Here is a 6,937-nt window from a genome sequence, read left to right as displayed (position 1 = left end):
CTGCAGTACTGAGATGTTGTATTATTAAGAGAGAGCTCTGCAGTACTGAGATGTTGTATTATTAAGAGAAGGCTCTGCGTACTGAGATGTTGATTATTAAGAGAGAGCTCTGCCGTACTGAGTGTTGTATTATTAAGAGAGAGCTCTGCAGTACTGAGATGTTGTATATTAAGAGAGAGCTCTGCAGTACTGAGAATGTTGTATTATTAAGAGAGAGCTCTGCGTACTGAGATGTTGTATTATTAAGAGAGAGCTCTGCGTACTGAGATGTTGTATTATTAAAGAGAGAGCTCTGCAGTACTGAGATGTTTTTTCTAAGAGAGACCCGATTCTAGATGTTGTATTACTAACAACAATGGTGTATGTGTATTTGTTTTAGTACTATAATATTTTAATTTGAACGAAACACAGTGTTTATCTTCATCAAATTCCTTAAATTACCATCAAATTACCATACGGCTGGCCATGCTTTCCACTGGCTACCCTGCTTTCCACCTGGCTACCCTACCCCGGTCAACAGCCCTGCAGTCCCCACAGCAACTCGCCCAAGCCTCCCCATTTCTCCTTCACCCAAATCCAGAGAGCTGATGTTCTGAAAGAGCGCAAAATCTGGACCCTACAAATCAGCCGGGCTAGACAATCTGGACCCTCTCTTTCTAAAATATCTGGAAATTGTTGCAACCCCTATTACTAGCCTGTTCAACCTCTCTTTCGTATCGTTGAGATTCCCAAAGATTGGAAGCTGCCGCGATCATCCCTCTCTTCAAGGGGAGACACTCTAGACCCAAACTGCTACAGACCTATATCTATCCTCCTGCCTTTGTAAGGTCTTCGAAAGCCAAGTTAACAAACAGATTACCACCATTTTGAATCCCACCGTACCTTCTCTGCTATGCAATCCGGTTTCAGAGCTGGTCATGGGTGCACCTTAGCCACGCTCAAGGTCCTAAACGATTATCATACACCATCGTAAGAGACATTACTGTGCAGCCGTATTCATCGACCTGGCCAAGGCTTTTCGACTCTGTCAATCACCACATTCTTATTGGCAGACTCAACAGCCTTGGTCTTCAAATGATTCCCTCGCCTGGTTCACCAATACTTCTCTGAATAGAGTTCAGTGTGTCAAATCGAGGGGCTGTTGTCCGGACCTCTGGCAGTCTATGATGGGGCTGACTCTTCTCTGTATACATCAATGATGTCGCTCTTGCTTGCTGGTGACTCTCTGATCCACCTCTACCAGACGACACCTTCTGTATACTTCTGGCCCTTCTTTGGACACTGTGTTAACTAACCTCCAGCCGAGCTTCAATGCCATACAACTCTCCTTCCGTGGCCTCCAACTGCTCTTAATGCTGGTAAAACTAAATGCATGCTCTTCAACCATCACTGCCCGCACCTGACCCGTCCAGACATCCACTACTCTGGACGGTTCTGACTTGGAATATGTGGACAACTACAAAAACCTAGGTGTCTGGTTAGACTGTAAACTCTCCATCCAGACTCACATTAAGCATCTCCAATCCAAAATTAAATCTAGAATTGGCTTCCTATTTCGCAACAAAGCATCCTTCACTCATGCTGCCAAACATACCCTCGTAAAACTGACCATCCTACCGATCCATCGGTGATGTCATTTATAAAATAGGCTCCAACACTCTACTCAACAAATTGGATGCAGTCTATCACAGTGCCATCCGTTTTGTCACAAAGCCCATATACTACCCACCACTGCAACCTGTACGCTATCATTGGCTGGCCCTCGCTTCATTCTCGTCACCAACCCACTGGCTCCAGGTCATCTACAAGTCTCTGCTATGTAAAGCTCTGCCTTATCTCAGCTCACTGGTCACCATAGCAGCACCCACCCGTAGCACGCGCTCAAGCAGGTATATCTCACTGGTCACCCCCAAAGCCAATTCCTCATTTGTCGCTCTCCTTCAGTTCTCTGCTGCCAATGACTGGAACGAACTGCAAAATCACTGAAGCTGCATCTCAGCTATCAGAGCAGCTCACAGATCATTGCACCTGTACATAGCCCATCTGTAAACAGCCCATCCAACTACCTCATCCCATACTGTATTTATTATTTATCTTGCTCCTTTGCACCCCAGTATCGCTACTTGCACATTCATCTTGTGCACATCTACCTTTCCAGTGTTTAATTGCTATATTGGAATTACTTCGCCACCATGCCTATTTATTTGGTTTACCTCCCTTATCTTACCTCATTTGCCAACATTGTAATATATATTTTATTTTCTACTGTATTAATTGACTGCATGTTTGTGTATTCCATGTGTAACTCTGTGTTGTTGTATGTGCGAACTGCTGTGCTTTATCTTGGCCAGGTCACAGTTGTAAATGAGAACTTGTTCTCAACTAGCCTACCTGGTTAAATAAAGGTGAAATAAAATAAATAAACTCTGGTATATCTGAGCAAATATGTTTTCACATAAGAATTTTGTCACCTGGATTTTAAATACATTTGTTCTCAAATATATCTGTACATCAATCTGTGATTGACCAATTATCGACCATAGTAAGCGGTACAGCAGCGTACACTAGTTGCCACCAGATTGGTCAGAACATTTGTTGGCAAGACCACTAACCTGGTATATCCAGTTTTTAGTTCTGTTAAAATTTTGTCATTTAAAAGGATCGGCGTTCCGTCAACGGGACAGTTTGAAATCATGCTGCACGTTATGTCAAAATCGCAGATTTTAGAAGAACAACAATGTCGGTACATTAAGTGTCTTATATCGGCTGAATTCTTAAATTCTTGTTAAGTAACTGCACTGTCCAATTTACAGTAGCTATTACTGCAAAAAAAATCATGCTATTGTTTGAGGAGGTTCCTAACAACAAAACACTTTATTCTTTGAGATAGGTTTGATAAAGTCCCTCTGAGGTGAAATGTGTACTTACATTCTATCATCGAAAGGTACCAGAGATAACATGAAGTGTCGTTTTGTTAGATAAAATCTTTTTTCATATCCTAAAAAGGTCCATATAGCATGCACATCAATTTTGTATTTCCACTTGTTCATTTGCAAAGAAAGGAATCTGAAAATCTCCCCTAAACATTGTTTGAACGAGTCAAAGTCAATCGTGTTCGTATGTATTCCTCAAAGATTCTAGAAGGTAGCAAGACTTCAGTATTTTCAGGGTGTAGTATATCCTATAGGACACCATATTTGGTCAGAGGCGACGCTTCATGGCACACTGATGACTCGGCGGCCATCACTTGAACGACTATCTTTGTCAAATAAGCACCAATCGGGGTCAATCAAGCTAGCTAGATAGCAAGGAGCTGGGCTTACGGGGTATCCGGAAACATGTATTGTCGTAAAATGTAGCTACTAACCTTGTACGACAGCATGCCTTTTCATTTTGGACAAAATTATAAGGATATTCAGAGTTATGAAGTTTTGCAAACGTTGAACTTATAATATGGTTAGTAATACTTGGAAAGCTATATCAAAGCCCAAGTATACAGATTTTACGATATTCTTGCAGAAAATGGAATGAATGTTCCTTCACGATTTGCCAATGTATCAGGGGACTTCACACTAAAAGTATTTTTGTTCACTCATACTTGAAGTTTTCCATCTGAAACTTTGCACATACACTGCTGCCATCTTGTGGACACTATCAGAATTACAACCAGAGTGATGGCTAGACTGGGACTTTCTCTTGCATTTCAAAGATGGTGGTAGAAAAAGACAGGTTTTTTTTTCTTTGTATTTTCTTCTACCAGATCTATTGGGTTATATTCTCCTACATTCAATTCACATTTCCACAAACTTCAAAGTGTTTCCTTTCAAATGTACCAAGAATATGCATATCCTGCTTCAGGCTGTGCTACAGGCAGTTAGGTTTGGGTATGTCATTTAGGCAAAAATTGAAAAAAAGGGGGCTATCCCTAAGAATTAACTTCTTCAGGATTGGTGGTTCCCCTGCAGGACGGTTGAGCTAACGTAGGCTAATGTGATTAGRGTGAGGTTGTAAGTAACAAGAACATTTCTCAGGACATAGACATATCTGATATTGGCAGAAAGCTTAATTTCTTGTTAATCTAACTGCACTGTCCAATTTACAGTAGCTACTACAGTGAAATAATACRATGCTATTGTTTGAGCAGAGTGCACAGTTTTGAACATGAAAAGTTATTAATAAACAAATTAGGCACATTTGGGCAGTCTTGATAKATTTTTAACAMACATYCAATGGTTCATTGGATCAGTCTAACACTTTYCATATACACMGCTGCCATCTAGTGGCCAAAATCTAAATTACACCTGGGCTGGAATAATACATTATGGCCTTTCTCTTGCATTTCAGACATGATGGTAAAAAATGTTTTTTTCTTTCTATTTTCTTCTACCAGATCTATTGTGTTATATTCTCCTACATTCAATTCACATTTCCACAAACTTCAAAGTGCTTCTTTTCAAATGGTACCAAGAATATGCATATCCTTGCTTCAGGGTCTGAGCTAGAGGCAGTTAGATTTGGTATGTCATGTTTAGTGCAAAAATTTAAAAAGCAAACAAGCTGGTAAGCTTATTATGTTTTCCTCAAGTTTCTGCAGTTCTAGCGTATTTGTTGTTGTCCATTGAGTCATTAAGACTGTAAATCTAAATGTCATAATTTGACTGATATTTGTTTCTGGAAGTTATTTTGTCATTAATGATTCCAGGTACATAGGTTCCACAAGGTAGGAGTGTACCCCCTGCTACTCCTCAGCAAGAGAAGAAGGATAACATTTTGTCGTCAACTGCACTGTGTCCTCACAGTGGTATGATGAATCAGACCTCAATGGCAACAATCCAGGTTGTATGAGGCAATTGTGAAAGGTATTTGGACAGAAATATGTATGTTTGTCTACCTTAAGACCCTATCCCTCAACCACCACATCCGTCAGACTGTAAAAAACYAATTATTCCACTTAACCAAATTCGCCAAAGTCWGCCCCTCCCTCTCCTGTCCTGCCAGCCTGAAACTCTCATCCATGCTTTCATCTTCTCCCGAATAGACTATTGCAACTCACTACTCCCCGGCACTAACACAAACTCCCTCGATAAGCCCCAAATGGTTCAAATCTCAGCAGCCCATCTTCTAACCCACACTAAATCATCCTGGCAGCATATCARCCCCCATCCTCTGTGAACTCCACTGGCTCCCTGTCMCCCACCGCATTAATTACAAGATCTTCCTGACCTAAAAAGCTCTCCCCCACCTTGCTACCCCTTAGCTCTCTGACCTTKTTCTCTCCTACTAGCCCTCATGCTCTCTCCCCTCAACCACAYTTGGCCACCTTGTCATCCCCAGGTCCAAGCTCCAGAGTWTCAGTGACATGGCCTTCTCCAGGGTTGCTCCTAGGCTCTGGAACTCCCTCCCTCCAGCCATCCATGACTCTGAGTCCATCGTCATCTTTCAGTCCCGCCTACAAACCCACCTCTTCACCATGGCCTACCCTTACCCCCCCCTCCACCATTCTCAAACACACCTCTTCTGTTTCCCACACTGTTTCCCACACTCACATGGTGTCAGCAGTCTATGTTCAGTTTCAGGCTTGTAACTTCAAAAACGAATAAGAAATAAGAGTTTTTGTATGAAGACAGAAGTTGATTTCACACAGAAGTTGTGATTTGAATTGGAGTTACATTGTGTTGTTTAAGTGGTTCCCTTTTTATTTTTTTTGACGCAGTGTATTAACAAGTTCAGCAATAGCATCTACTATAGAAAGGTGCTCTCAGCTATAAATGGTGGCCGGTATTGTTGAGAGTGTTGTAAGTTAATGATTACGTCTGAATAAGTAGAGCTACATGGTAGTATTCACAGTTAATCAGTGAGGTCAGGTCATTGATGAGACTATAGTAGAACTAGCACACACTGGCCAACACACAGGCTTAAACTTCAATCTGGAGGAAGTGGATAAAAGTTGTAGTCATGAAAAAGAGAATAATGTAGATATGCAGAGATAGGGCTTAATTAAGATATAAGAGAAAATATATAAGTTTGTCATGAAAGTGTCATCTTCTCTTCTGGTTGGTTAAAGATCCACTGATTTGGATCGGGGGGTACGGTAAAAGGCAGAACTGGCTCCGGCTATTCACAGGCAAGACCATACACGACTGCTGCCCTTAAACAGATGTCTCGGTGAATCTGGTGAACAACAATAAGGAAAGCCACACTGTTCTCACTTCAGTCTGACATGAATCACATTTACAGTTGTAACCGAGCTGAGCACTCACACTAATAGTTCTGAGAACCATATGATTTTCAACTTGGTGAGAGCGAGATGGTATCGCAATATTGTGGTTATCTTGGCTTCGCCCTTCCCATCAAACTTCTGGGAAATGGGCATAATGGTTTGCTTGTCTTACTCGGAAAATTCTGGAGCACAATTTAACGATCTTCACAAAAAAAAAAAGGTTATTTTCTTGGTATTTCAATACTGTTTACAGAATGTTTCCTAAAAGTTTGGTCATTTCATTACGTTTTTGGTGATGTTCTAGGAATGTTCTCCCACTGGTTTGACATTGGGAATGTTCACAAATAGTTCAGAGAACGTCTAAGAAACAGTGTCCTTGCTTATGAGAATATTCCATAGTTTTTTTTTGTTTGTTCTCCAGCATAACTGTCTACAGGTTTCCTCTCTGTGCGTCGGGGATTCAGATTAGCACAGATTCTGCTAGAGCAGAAGAAAAGAATAATACTATTTCCAACTGCCCTGGAAAAGCGTTTTCTTAGATTAATTAAATTTGATATTTTATATAAGCGAACAACGCAGAAAGTAACCTCCCCTGCAGCTTATTTGTGTGATGACTGGAAACGCGCTCCGCATTCATTGGGTTGTAAATTCCTGTGTACAGTACTGATCTTGGCTTAGTTTTATGTTAATTTTCTCTGGTACGAGGTTCGGAGAAGA

General features: G+C 41.1%; 1 protein-coding gene and 1 long non-coding RNA gene across 5 annotated transcripts in view; both read left to right on the top strand.

The window, feature by feature from the left end:
- Window positions 1-6,937, top strand: part of LOC111970835 (CD48 antigen-like) — a 176,847-nt gene that overhangs the window by 90,642 nt on the left and 79,268 nt on the right. The gene's annotated exons all lie outside the window — the stretch shown is intronic.
- The window catches only part of LOC139028455 (uncharacterized), a 33,528-nt gene that overhangs the window by 14,840 nt on the left and 11,751 nt on the right, over window positions 1-6,937 (top strand). The gene's annotated exons all lie outside the window — the stretch shown is intronic.

Source organism: Salvelinus sp. IW2-2015, linkage group LG12 (genome assembly GCF_002910315.2).
Source record: "Salvelinus sp. IW2-2015 linkage group LG12, ASM291031v2, whole genome shotgun sequence".
In the NCBI taxonomy this organism is placed as follows: Eukaryota; Metazoa; Chordata; class Actinopteri; order Salmoniformes; family Salmonidae; genus Salvelinus; species Salvelinus sp. IW2-2015.
Note: the sequence above shows the minus strand (reverse complement) of the source record. Positions and strands in the feature narration are given on the sequence as shown.